Below are 14,390 nucleotides of genomic sequence, written 5' to 3'. Positions count from 1 at the left end.
AATATTAGTAGGTCAATTTGTGTAACTTCTGTCTATACGTCTTCCTTAATCTTCACTTTGAGACTGAGATGCCCTGGTCATCGAGCAGAAGTCTGCTTAATGTTATGTGCAGCTGTGCATTGATTTGTAGGGTGATGACTCTCCAGGTGAAGGTGACTGCTCTGCTAGACTGTGCCGGGATAATATTACAGCACCAGTGGGACGGCACAGACAGGCATGCTTCAGTGCAAAGATTTAGCCTGTTCCAGGGTTTTTGTCTTGGTAATTTTATGGGTAAATTAAGAGATTTTATCCAAAGAAGAAAGGCACAGTCAGGATATGACTTCAGACAAGATTAGCAACATGCCCTAAAGTTCCAGCCATCATCCTGAGCTGATATGAATGGGCTCAACTGAATTTAGGTCAGGCTGGATTTCCAGCCTCAGGCTCGTCATCAGAAGCATCCTGTTTGATTCAATCTCAGGTATGATTAGCTGTGACATGACTCTGGATAAACAAACACCGACACAGTCTGGGGTTCAGATCAGAGTCAGCTCGCTCTTGACTATTTTTTTCCAGAAAAGCCTCTTTGCAGAAGTACTTCTGTCTGCAGTCAGTTTTGTCTTTGTTTAATTCACCTATTCACCTCCAAAACCTGCACGCTTTAGAGAAAACAAGAAGAATTCAGGGAATGAGGGATTTCTTTGTTTGCTGTTGTCATTTAGGGTGGTCCTCCATAGCTAAGTGGTATTTGCCATCTGAAGACAGAGGGCTTATTCTGTCCCTTGCTGCTTGGGAAAAGAGAATCACGGAGGGCTGGAGACAAGCCGTAAAGATGTTTAAAAAAAGAATAGGATAGGAGATCAGAAAAAGGAGCCAAGAGAAGAAAATGAGACCTAAAGAAAGAAAAGGTTAAGGCTTGTGTTTCAGTTAAGCAGAGCAGTTCTGGGTCAGACATCTGTGGTCCATCTCCCAGGGGAGCACGTCCCCCACCATTGTCCTGACTTCCCTCTGACAGCCCCACTATCTGCCCCAGAGATCACTCACTCCGAGGGTTACCTCTTTTTCATAGCTGCCTCTGACCTCCATCCATTCATCTGTCCATCTGTCAGCTTCTCTAAAAACACACATTAAAGTGGACTTGGGGCCAACTTTAACATCCGATTTTCCTCTCTTTCGTCACTAAACTGACATTTCTGTATATGAACACAGAGCTTTACAGCAACATTCTTTAGAGTAAATACCTTTGAGTGCACAAAGCCTTACACATTAAGCAAATTTTAAAACTACCAACGCCATAACCTCGCTTTAGGTGAATATCTGTTTGTGTTGCAAGAGCAAGGATGCACTCAGCCTGATCATGTAAACACTTAACCCTTTCTCAGGTCAGTTAGGCACATTAAACATGTTTTAGTGGCTGCTGAACCATCAGATTCCAGGTGGTAGATGGACTGTCACACTGAGAGGGGACTCTTTATCGCTGCAGGTTCAGAGGTTCAGAGCCCAGACGGAGAAGATGATGGCGCTTTGTCTTTCAGACATAACACAATTTGACGAACATGAGCTGGGCTGCAGCACACATACAGCAATGTGAGGGAGGTGAATGAATGTGTGTGTGTGTGAACTCTTGTGCCCATTATGTCTGTCATCATGTCTGGGAGAAACTTGGCTCGCATCCAGTCCGGAGAACTTACCCTCCTATCCACATTAAGAGAGCACTTATTACACCTGTCTTTTATCATATCGAGGGCCCTCAGTGATGACTTCACATGTGAACAAAGACAACACACATGAACTCAAAGTCATAATTTGTGTTTTTTTCTGTTTTTTTAAAGCTTTAATAATAGCTTGACACAAGCCTTGCTGAATGATGCGGCTGCAGCTGTCTGATATGTTTCACATTGAGCAAACAGACTAATCACTGTTCTGCGAGGTGAGGTCATCTGTGGGGTTTACAGGCGGGACACATGCATGTCGAAGCGCACACACAAGGAAATTGGATAGAGTGTGGATAATCGTTGCATTAGTGCCGAGTGTGTAATCAGCGTGTGCCTGAGGGAGCGTAGCACACTTTGTGTTTTCACTTTACAGGCCCGGTGCTGTTAACGGTTCAGCTTGTGCTGCAAGTAGAAGGGGGTGTGTGTTTGTGTCAGGGGTAATTAGGGGCTGTTTGAGGAGATGGAGCCCAACGTTAGCTGTGTTGTGTCAGAGAAAAGGACTGATTTCCATATTCAGGTGAATTCTTGGAAGCAGTGATGAATGACCTTTCAAAATCACATCACGTGGTCTTCTGAAACAGTGAATTTGTTTGTCTGACATTCAACCCAGTAATCAGAATTTTATGATGCTCAACTTAAGTCATTTCAGTGTATCCAAACCTTAAGAGATACTGGGGAGATGTACCTTAGCATTGGTGCCTTGACTCACTGTCTGCTGCAGTATTTAATGCAAAGCTTATCAACTAGCAGCAAATTCCACATTTGATTATTAGAGGGGCCTCATGGGCTAAGTTACAAGGGACATGAAAGTCATGAAATAATTTAGTTCCCATGAAAGTGTTTTCAGATTTAGCGTATCGACGATACTTTCATGTCATAAATCACGTCACACTGCTCTCCTCTAAATGAAAGTACATAAGCTGCTTTTATAAGTAATAATATTTGTACGGGTGTCAGTATTGGCACCAAGTCCTGTATTGGATCTATGTTAACTTTTACAGTGTCACACCATCGTGACATTTCACACACACAAACATATAAAACGCTTTCTTTAGACACTTATTAGGGAAGTGGAAATAAAGGAAATTTGTTTTCTTTTGTGGTCTCAGGTCTGGAAAAAATGAACAGAACAAAAATGGTGGAGAAGGAAAAAAGTAAGTAGTTCAGAACAAAGAAGAAAACAGATGCTTTTATTACAAACCGGTGGCAAAAGAGATCACAAAGACGACTAGGGCTACGGAGAAAGATGGACAGATGGAGCATAGTGTGTTGGCTGTTTTCTTAGACAGCTCTTGGAAGCCTTTAAGCAGCATATGAGCCAACTTCCACCTGATACCAGAGAAGCACAACGGGTTCATTGGGTTGGGCCCCTGGTGTGTTCTTGCAGGTTGTCCCAACAAGCTAACACTTTCCTCTCAGAGAGGAGGAGCTGGGCTTACCTCCATAGATATCTCCTCACACCTTAGCCACCAACAGTGAGCAAGAAAACTTCTGCTGCTGCCTCAAACCTGCTGTAGAGGCCCTGAAAGCAGAAAAATGCTACTATATATTGGCCTAAGTTGGTTCTTGATTGCTGAAACCCAATGAGGGATACATATTTTCATAACTTGACTGATACTCGTACAGATCCGTCATATCTAATACACATTCGCGCTCCTTGTCATGGGTTCTTTATGGTTTAAGTTCTGATTTCCATGTTTCCTGTGTTAGGTTTTGTTAAGGTCATGTTTTGTTTCAGTTTTATCTCTCAGCCGTGTTTTCTGCTCTCCCTGTACACCTGGATTCAATTAGCCAATTACCTCACCTGCCCTTTGTTTGTCATTAGCTCCCTCAGTATAAATACTCCCTGGGTTTCTTTGTTCATGCCCCATCCCTGCCTTCTTCTCTGTTATGGGTCTTACATTCCTTCCTGCTGTTGGGGTTTCTTTTTTGTTTGTTTTAGACTTCAGACTTATGTGCCTGGATTTTTTGCCATGGCAGCATCTTTGTTTATTAGTTAAAGTTTATTTATTTCCACTGCCAGACCATCCCCCTCCTTGTGAGCTTGCATTTGGGTTCCTCTATACACCCAATGAGGCCATTCCTGGTCTCATTGCTGACGATCTGTTGCAACAAAGCTTTATGCAAAGTGTTTGCTCCAGTTAAAAGATTTTTAAAAGAACTTGAGCAAACATATTAACATCTAACTGTTAAATTTATATGTAATCTTGCCACCCACAGTTCACTTTGTGTCTACCTGAACCCTTCTTTATACATGACACACAGCGTCACATATTAATAACACCCATAACTGAATAAGATATGATGAAAAATTAGTTGTTGGACTCATAGAAATTGTCCCCATATTAGGGTTTAATTGCTTTAAAATGTATGAACGCTGCAGAATGAGTGGAGTGTTCCATTCCTGGGATGATTTTGACAAAACGTCACAGAGTATGTGATGAGTTGGGAGGGAGACAGGGCTCCTGGTTCAACATTAAAGCAAAGGTATCTGTTATTTGCAGAAACATAAATGACAACATTAAAAAAAGAAAAGAACTGACCATTTATTAATGATAAATGATTCAGGTGGCATGTTATCGTCATGCCAAGCTGCACATGTGCAGCTGTCACAGTAGGGCTGCAGTGGGGGTTTGCTTAAGCCATCCTGAGGCTCGCTGTGAACATGAAACCGCATTGTCTCCTTCTCCCTATCACCATCAGAGAGCAGAACTTGCAGATCCAAAGCGGAAGCTGTGCAGGCACCAGAGACCCGGCAGTTTCCCCTTCTCTCTTTGAAGAGTGCCTGGCCAGGCTTTCAAAGCCCCTCTTTCTCTGCGCTGGCTCCTAAAATAACGTGCGGTAAATGTAAGACAGCTGCTCAGCTGAGCAGCAGCAGGCAATAGTTTTTGATTTTATATATACTTTTTTTTTACGTGTTTTACCCTTTCTGTGTGCATTCCATTTCTTTCATCTCATTATTCGCTGGCATTGTTTTGGACATAACAGTAGTGAAACAGAACAGTCATCTTGCCCAACGTGTAGAAGAAGTGATCCCACCGTGCCGCCACTGAACAGTTGTGTGAGGCGTATGAAAGCGTTAGTGATGCTCACACACAGTGTTGCTCAAGGTTTGATTTGTATTGTATGAACGGACAGCTGTAATGCCCATTCAGTTCCAGTCTTACAGAAGACAATGTGTCGTGTGGTTCTGTAGACTCCAAAAACAGATGTTCCCACTTGGTTAACAATTGCAAATACAGATTTTACAGTTCAAACTCACACTGTATGAACGTATTGTGTTTGACCTTTCAGATCAGAGAGCTGAGATAAAGCTTTCAGTTATAGACAAATCTGGTTTAAGTGCCTGATCTTTGATATATTTGCTCATTGACTCCTTGAGCGGTTTGCTTGCATGGCCAGTGCCGTACAGTGATTAGTGTGAGGAGTGCGATTGTGGCGGCTTCTTGACACCTGTGTTGTGTATGTTAGCCTGAAGGATGGGCCTTTCCAATGAGAACACACTCTGCTCAGGCTCACATGCCTCTCATTACTGCCCACAGACCCTGAGAGTGAACAGAAGAGGGTATGGAAGGAATAAATGTAAAACAGCTTGTGTTTTCTCTCAACTTTCTGCCAGATACAGCAAAATCTATGACTTAAGTTAAAGTGTCCACATTTGGCTTCTGCTTTGCGCATCTACAGAACCACTTTAATGAATAGCTAAACATTTGGAGAAAATCACTGAAACTTTTTTGCTCCTGAGGGTTGGTTGGAAAAACCTAACGCCTCCAACATTCAACATCTGCAACATATTTGTGTTTTCAAGATGGGGTTAGAGGTCTTTGTGGTTCGAACGTCTTGGACACAAACCTGAAAATTCCCCAGAAATGTTTAACCTAACTGGACCCATCTATCATCTGGAAGGTGAGACTTGAGCCCATACAGTATAGAGAAATATAGGACCTGATGATGGCTGGAAAACCAAGCCACAGACCCACATGGCTGTAATTTCACTACTAATTGCTATTAACATGTTTATTTGAACCCTTTTTTATACAGGTAAAAATACCATAAGTAAATAGAGAGCACTTTTAGAACCACATAAAGTAAATGTTTGATTTTTGGCTATTAGCTGGAAAATGCAATGAGACCTGATCCTAATGTCTTAAGAGATCTGAGAGTAGATATCGATAGCACAAAATTTGATGTATTACAGCTTTTTCTAAAGGTATGTCCAGGTGGTCTCCAAAACAACTCCATGAAAACTGCATGTCTTCGCTGCATTTTGAAGCGTAGTTTTAGATCGGCTCTGTGTTTTACAATATTTTATATTATATATCATACATATTTTCTCAGAGATTTAAGATTTGAAGTTACGTATGCAATAAGCATATTCCCGTTTTCAGAATTTCATTGGCTATCTGGTGCATGAGTCCTGAACAAGCTCATTTACAGCTTTACAGCTTTACAGCTTTACTGGCAGAAGAGGAGCATGTTTGTTCTTGTAATGTGGACTCTTTTTAGTGAGATATTGAAGTGGACGTAACATGGCAGCTCCCATAATTTGAGATGTCAGTAAAAAGTTATGGAGACTGGCGACGGTTTAATCACCGAATCAAGGATGCTCATATCATTTTGTTACAAAGGCAATACGTGGGAATTTACTGAAGTAACACATTTTTGGAGGGCTAATTTTGCACTTAACTGGACTATTGGGATCCTCGTCAAGGAAAAAAATCAGTTTCTGTCAGTTATATATCAGTTTTATACTGTAGATGAGTTGCCATAAATGTTTGATAGTTTTCACCATTGACTGTCCTACTTTGGTCATCATTAAACACTTTTTTTTTTTTTTTTGCAAATTTTTCTTCTCGAGCCAGAAATTAGCCACTATTTTCTTTACCAATCAGAGCAGACCTTGTCTTAAAGAGACAGGAGCTAAAAGGGAGCCTTTGAAACAGAAGGTGACAAATGGTGCTGTAAGAACGACTAGCGTGAAGAAAATAACATGTCGATGAAACATGTAAACCTCATCTAGTAGCCCCTCAAATTAAATTATGAACCTGTAAATTGGGATAGCGTGGGTTTAAGTCAATGAAAAGCAAACCAGACCATCAAAATGTTGTAATAAATTACTTGATCAATAATCAATCATGAAAAGAGCTTATTCATTGTCGGTTTATTTTCTAATTGATTATTTCAGTTTAGAGTCAAAGGTCAAAACCTTTGGAAAGCTTACTGATTAATTCATTATAACACATTCATGTCTAAAAGTGATGAGCAAGCCACTAATTCTGGAAGAGAGATGATCAGAAATCTCCACAAAGCATCATTTTACAGCCTCTATTTGTAGGGATTGACAAACATGATGTAACGTGATGAATGGGGATCTTTCAAAGTGCTTTTAGGAAAACATTCATAGTAAACGGAGACGAGAACTGATCATCTAATCTAACTCAGGAAAGAAAAAGTGGTTCCAAAGACTATTCCACTGAATGATTGGAGCCCACATGCACCCCTTCCATCCAACTCCCCTGTTCCCAAAGCCCTTAAATACTATAAGAAAGACCCTTTTGTGGTGGGCCTGGCTGCAGTGAACATACCTACAGTCCCCACATAAGAGCTTGCCCCCCAGCTGTGGAAGGGCTCAGCAGCTGAACTCCAAACACTGGCATCGAACACTGCATCTACTGAAGAGCATTAGCAAGTTTAATGCACTTTGGGGCATTTTTTGGCATCACTTTAGAGGCCTAAAATAGTAGTTGGATTGTAACATTGTGCGGAAAATCCTCTCAGCTGTGGCAATTTGGAGAATGGCCAACAAGGATTTACACTGCTGGGGTTCCCCTGAGGACAAATGTGAACTCTGAGCACAGTGTGAGCAGGAGAAACTATTAACACTATTGTTTTATTCTTCATTCAGATGTTACAGATACGTCCATTCATGGAACAAACAAACCAGATAATAGCCAAAGTGCTATCAGTGTCTGTGCTATTGTTGCATGATTACGGATGTAGAGGCCCACTAGCATGTGGTTTATTAGTGTAGTTTGTCACAGTGATCCCCCTGAAGCTGCTGTGTAAGTCATGTATTATTTCAAGCTTATTCCAAGTTTCACTGCTTGTTTTTCAACCAGTCGTACATACAGTCGATGTTAGTGTCGATTTGATTTTTTTTTTCATTATATTTGCTAATCTGAGCATCAACTTACATAAAAACAAACCACAGTTTTGACCAACTCCAGGGAATTATGGTCTACGTGTGCTTCTGTCCAAGAGCTTTTCACTGAATATGAATATTTGGAATTTCTTATCGTAGAATAAGTTTGTAAAAAGCATCATTTGTATTCACTCAGAATTGCGGACATCTGCTTTTTAGAAACAGCGTAGATTTGTCTTTTTTTCTCCCATCTGCTGCAAGGGTGGATAGCTGTTTTCCAGATTGCTGCAGGAAAACAACATAGTAGAGATGCTTCAAAGCAAATTAGATAATCTATTTATCTTCAAGTACAGACCATGTTGTAGCAGCAGTTCCCATCCTTAGGCTCACTATACTAGGATTAGGCTGTATTTGCTATTAAAACAAAAATCATATTATGAGGCCGCCTGGTACAGCTATGGCTGTAGAGTTGTTGCGCACTTCTCTTGCATCAGATTTGGCAGAGTTGCTGTTGAATGAATCAAATATTCTTGGATCCGGACCTGCCATACCCCACCTGTGGGGAAATGTTCATGTAAATCCTGCTAAAAAGCAAACGAACCACATATTCTTGGATATAATACTGACTCGGACTCACTGGGGTTTTCGAATCTCACAAGGAAGCATATTCCACAATACTCTCAAGTATCTCACGTCTGTAAAGGAGAGCTGCGGTTCCATCACCTTCGAAGTGAAAATGTCTTGTCTATGTGTACTGATATGAATCATGAGTGGTTGGCAGAGAGCAATTGTCTTCTTGGTCGCACAGGGGAGGTAGAAAAAGGAAAAAGTTTCGATTACCTGCTCAAAAGCTTCTGGGGCAAACCATGTTAACGCATGGGGGGAGTAGTAGGGAAGAATGTAATGATAATTGGAATAATTTTGCGGAATGTACGTGTTATTTAATTATTTCTAGGAATGTATATATGTGACTATCTATTGTCCATGTTCTATTTTGGTTTTATGTAATATTTTGTGTTGGTGTATCTCAGAAGTATTGTCAGTGAATGTTGCTGTTTGTGCTTGGAAATCTACAGAAGTCTAATGCCTCTTCATCAAAAGTACAGAGTAGTTGATATTCACAGTCGTGGAACTTTACCTGACTGATTCTTAAAAGGTTTATATATATTTTATATATTGAGTTGCAGGGGTATTTTTTTTGGATTACAGACTGAAAACGAACAAATGACACCACTACAGACACATTTCCTGGAAAACTTCTCCGAATGAGTACTTGCAAAAGCCAAGAACTCATCTTTATGTTAGCATGTTGGAGAGCGCATAAATATTTAAGGGAGGAACTTGTCTTTAGCTTTCTGTTGTTGGTGCTTTGGTGCCACTTGGGAATGTTGAGATAATTCACCGTGTCTTGCTGTGGCTGTTATACTGTGTTTTTCTGCAGATGGTGTCAGCAAGAGACTAAAACCATTGGAGGATTCTAAATGGATGCTTTCATCAGTGATTTTCTGTCATTTGAGCTTGAAGAATTTAGGTGTTTATCAGTTTGGAATCCACTAAATGCTAAGTGGCCCCTGAGGCCACTGCAGGGATCAGTGATAGATTAAGTGTGCTGTCTGTCAATGCCACCGCTATAAAAGAGGCCCTTCACTGTTACGTGTCTGTCTTCTATCTGCACAAATGTCCCAAAACCTTTAACTTCCTTTCTGCCATCCCAGTCTGTTTTTTACAGGAGCAGTTCCTGCCGCTGAATGTGCTGCATTCATCCTGTTAGTTAGACTATTGACCTGATCAGTAACTGCGGTGATTGCTGCTCTCGCTGCACAATTTCCATTAGAAGCCCTGAATAGAGTTGAGTAAAAGGGAAGAGGGTCAGCCATTAGTTAATTATCTACAGCTTGACGTATGTGTGTCATTAGTATGGAGTAGGCAGAGTAACCTGAATCTGCTGCTGACAGCAGAAACATGTTAGACTGTCAGTGGTGCTGTTGATTTTAGTTTCTCAGAAGTGCTGATTGATTTAAAGCAGAAAGGGCCAGTTAATACTGTGATTATAGAGAATGTGAAGCTGATGTCAGATTTTGGTTTGTCTAGACGCCATATTGTAATTCTGTTTTCTCTCAGAGTGTATTTTGTACGCACAGACTCTGAATTCTAACTTCAGGATAGTGTTTCTCTACACTATTTAGCCTCTGAAATCATATCACCTTAATCCATTCCTGCTCCTCATAACCAAATGCTTAACATAATTGTCTACTGCAAATAAAGATTTTCAGCAGATTTTCAGTAATAAAACACACATTTGTTATCAATATAGTGACTGGGAGGCAGAATACTGGCTTATTAAGTTGCTGATATCCCAGTAGGGGTCCATCTTCTTTCCTTTCTTTACTCTCTTCTTTACTAGATTTGACAGTTTTTGGTCAAACAAAGCAAAAACTAACCAGGTAACAATGGAGTCAGTTTGTAATGGAGATGATATCACAGGAAAATAAAAACCCTTTCATGTTAGAAAATCTATTTATTTTTAAAAGAAAAGAAAAGATACAAGATTAGTGAAGTAATTGTTTTTTATCTCTTGGGAACAGGCTATAAGTATCTTATGGATAAATGGCAAAATTCTGGCCTCCTAATGAATATAAGTCTAGTATTCTGTTCTTTTAAAAGCTTTAATTTCTTTTGAGTTGCTGAGTGATCCACAAGCTGCTAGCTTAGGTCATGCTGCCTGGCATCTCACAGATTCTTTATCACAGCCTTTTTTTTCAACACAGCTGCCTGCTGTGGCTGGAAATGATGTGAGCAGTGATAACTGAATCCGAACAGTGAGCCGTAAAGCTACAGCTCCCCATAAATGGGCAGGGGAACGGCAGAGTCAGGTGATATTCTGTGTGTGTTCGTCACCATGAGCGAGGCCTTTCACATTACATGCAATCCCTTTATCCTCCATTGATTGGTGCAGCTTTAAATTTCGTGAGAACTGAGTATTGGGACTGTTTCAGCATTAACCTGATCAAATTTGATCATTGTTCGTGTTCTGTCAGACTTCACCATGACGGATAAATCAGTTTAATTTCACTTATTTTTAAAGTGTTACTGGCTGGATCCTAAAACCAAACAACTAAGGCAGTCTCATTCAGGAGAAGATAAGTCAGTTAAGACAATATTGCTTGCGTTGCATTGAGCTGAGGTTGGCTGTAATTTGCACCTTACTTGCATTCGTAATACACCATTTTTTGCTGTGTGCAACATTATGCAACTGTGCTGCTGGGATCCTAAAGAGAGATGCAGACATTGGCGTCTCTTCCCGTTTTTATGAACATGCGAAACCGTTTAGGTTCCTCCAGGTGCAACTGCTCTGCTGTCTCACGTTTAGATGGAAAATACCAATGAGCAATGAGAAAAGGATGCTCATTATGGTTGGGGAGCCAAAGATGACTGAACTGTTGCCCCCTCGAGATGGTATGTTTTTGTGATTTGGACTCAACAATGCTTTGTTCCTGCTGTTTCTCTGCAGGTTGTGCAGCGTTGACAGAGCAGTCTTACGTCATCTGACTCCAACTGAAGAAACTTACCTGCGTCCAGCTCCAGATTCTACACAGGAGGTTGGAGTTTTGTACTTTTGTTGTTTAATTTCAGCTGAACTCTTTAATTCACTCACATGTGACTCCAGTATAAAGCTTTTCCTCCAGAGAACAAAACAAACATAAGCACAGTTTCCTTCTTTTGTTGAAATGATACAGTTTCACTAAGGTTCCTCATGCTTTTCTGTTCCAAGTAGAAAAAGTAGCTGTTGAAATGGCCTCGTTGCTCTGAGCAGGTGTTATATAACTTAATTTCTAAGACTCTGACAACCTTTCTAAGTCTGTTTGAACCCAAGTAAAAACTGAAGCTCGGTTATTTAGTCATAAGTTTTTCTTATTGAATTTCTGAAGATTTTAAAATCAACTTTAAATCCTCCCTTTTGGCTCCCAAAAGGAACAAAATAACAATGAATAACAGTCTGTGAGTTACGGACAATAACTCAAAGGGATTTATATATTTAGATGATTTTCATTGGCTTGTGGAGGTTAAATCTAGGACTGGACTTAAGTACTATTGTACTTAAGTATTGTATTGCAAATACTCTGCTGTTTATTTCTGAATTCTGATTTATTTATTTATTCTTTAAATGTGTGAATATGTAAAATTGCTCACCATTATGTACAGTTTTTCTCACCAAAGTGCTGTTTTGAACCTGTTCCTTCTGTTTCGACCACCAAAACTCTGCTTTCAGCTCCCAAACAAAACTCTACCAACTCTTTACTGGTCCAGTGCTGCGTATCGAGACCAACCAGACCAGTTAAAAAGTTACGACCAATGTGTTTTATAAAAGTCCAGAGCCCGTGCAGCATTTACTCAGCTTAATTCCATAGAGAATGATAAAAAAAAGCTGAGCTTTAACATAGATGGGAAGTAGCAGTCAGGTTTGTGAGCGTTGTCCAGTGTCCCACAGAGTGGCATTTACAATTGCTGCTGTGTTTGCAGCCCCATTTACTGACATTATCAGGTGCTTTGATGAAGCTGTCTGACCTTTATAGATCCTGCTCGAAATGGTATGAATACATCCTGCTTGTATCACCATTTGGAAACTCAGAAAGGTGCTGCAAAGAATGTTCCCAAACACTAATTGCTGTTAAAAATTGAATTTATAACCTAGACTAGTGTGCAGCATGTTCTCATGGCAATGCGTATAAATAGCACACCGCTTTCCGCACTTTGTTCGTGTCATTTTACGCCGTTCAAATAAGATGTCATATGGTTAGGGTTAGGGTACAGTATGGTGGAGGGTGTCCTCCTATCACACTACACACCATCAAAATTACTGTACATACTGTGAAATGATTAGTTAGGGCAAAAGTACAGGGTAGGACGTAATTTCTTTGTAATGCGTAATGTAAAATTAAGTGCAAAAGTACAAAGAAGCGTTGTAATAACACGCCAAATGTCTTGATGTGCAGTATCTATGCCTGTAATGCACTGTTGGACAGCGCTTTAAATCAGATGGTCAAAGTAGTTTCTTTGGAAGCTTCAAGAAGCTACAGTTTATTGTAGTGCAAGCGTGGTTCACTGCATCCTAATATTTTCAACTTTTCTTCACCATGAATCATCTTGTGACCCCTCAACTGGGTCAACAGCCATCTCTTTAAATCATCTGTTTCCCCATTTTTACTGTAGGAAGCTGAAGGTGAATCGGTTTCTTCGGCAGCTTCGGGTTCACTCCATATTTTTCTTGTTTGCCTCACTGAAGCCTGAAATCTGCCCTGTATATTTATCTGCTGAAGTAGGAAGTTGGGGGCGTTGGGGGCAGGAGGGGGCATGTTTTTCATATATGGAGGAAAACAATGGAGTGGGAGAAACTGAGCAGGGCCACCTGTGAAAGTCACTGGAATGGAAAGCCCCCCCGTTAACATAATAAACAAAATCATAGTTTGTCACTGTGATTTTAAAATAGTAAAACTTCATGTCAGTGGCTCATTTCCTGTTATCTCTTTCTTGTTTTTACCAATATTAAACGTGTAATGATCTGGTTTATTCTTTGTGTGGAGTCACTCGGCTCTTATCCAAATTTTAATTTATTTATGATGTTATCATCCTGTCCTTCCATGTCAGCTTTTTTCCCCTATTGTGTGTGCAGGACTCTGTGGTAGTATAATCTGACACAAACAGGTTTTAAGAATAGCATGACTCCTCAACACTCGTCTCTTTGTCTGCAAGTCACAGCACCTTCACATCTCATTTACTCCCCCGAAACCAGCCTGACAATAGCAGCACACTTTCTCATTTCTTCAGCTTTCCACCTCCTTTCTTTTTCCTTTCACTCCCCATCGTGTCCTCATCCCTTGTCTCCTCACTTTTTATGCTTGTGTGTTTTGCTGAGGGCCTGAGAATGATATCACTTGATACCTTTATTATCCAAAACTCAAATTAGGGAGTGTGCTGCCAGTAGTTCTCAGCAGTGCTTAGTTTTTGATTTTTAGCAGGGTATCGGGTTGAGCTCAGAGTGCCCACAACAGCTTCGGCCCTGCCCCCAGGGGCGTTTGGATGAAGCAGCCAGCGAGGTCTCAGTTTGCAGGGGAGTTAGTTTCAGGTTATTGTGGAAAACTCTGCTGGGAGCAGCAGGTCAGCACTGCAGGGAAGTAGGGATTAAATCGCACTCATCCCGAGCACAAAACACCAGGAGAACAATGCTTTAAGGGGAAAATACTGTCCACATATCTCAACAAAGTGACTAATTTCCTAAGTCTGGTCTAGAAAATAGGATTTGAATAGGAAGGACTTTTCTGCAAACCCCCCCTCCCCCCCATTTGTTTGTGGACCCCGGGGGGTGTATTCAGGGCTGAGGTGGGGCTGGAAATGGTTAAGCATAATGGAGACAGTGTTAGACCTGAGGGTCCAAACTCTGCAGTTCTCTGACTGTCTGGGAAACCTAGAAGAAGTGCTGGGGCTCTTCGGGGGTCCCTAGTCAACGAGTACTCAAGATGAAGAATTTCTTAAAGTGATCCTGCTTTTGTTAA

At 40.8% G+C, this 14,390-nt stretch overlaps 1 protein-coding gene across 1 annotated transcript in view; it reads left to right on the top strand.

Moving 5' to 3' along the window:
- The window catches only part of lhfpl2a (LHFPL tetraspan subfamily member 2a), a 44,268-nt gene that overhangs the window by 7,934 nt on the left and 21,944 nt on the right, over positions 1 to 14,390 (top strand). The window contains exon 2 of the mRNA XM_072372189.1: positions 11,351 to 11,438. The gene's annotated coding sequence lies outside the window, so the exon portion shown is untranslated. The remainder of the gene's footprint in view (positions 1 to 11,350; positions 11,439 to 14,390) is intronic.

The sequence above is a fragment of the Leuresthes tenuis genome, unplaced genomic scaffold, assembly GCF_036924035.1.
Source record: "Leuresthes tenuis unplaced genomic scaffold, fLeuTen1.0.hap1 SCAF_19, whole genome shotgun sequence".
Lineage (NCBI taxonomy): Eukaryota > Metazoa > Chordata > Actinopteri > Atheriniformes > Atherinopsidae > Leuresthes > Leuresthes tenuis.
Note: the sequence above shows the minus strand (reverse complement) of the source record. Positions and strands in the feature narration are given on the sequence as shown.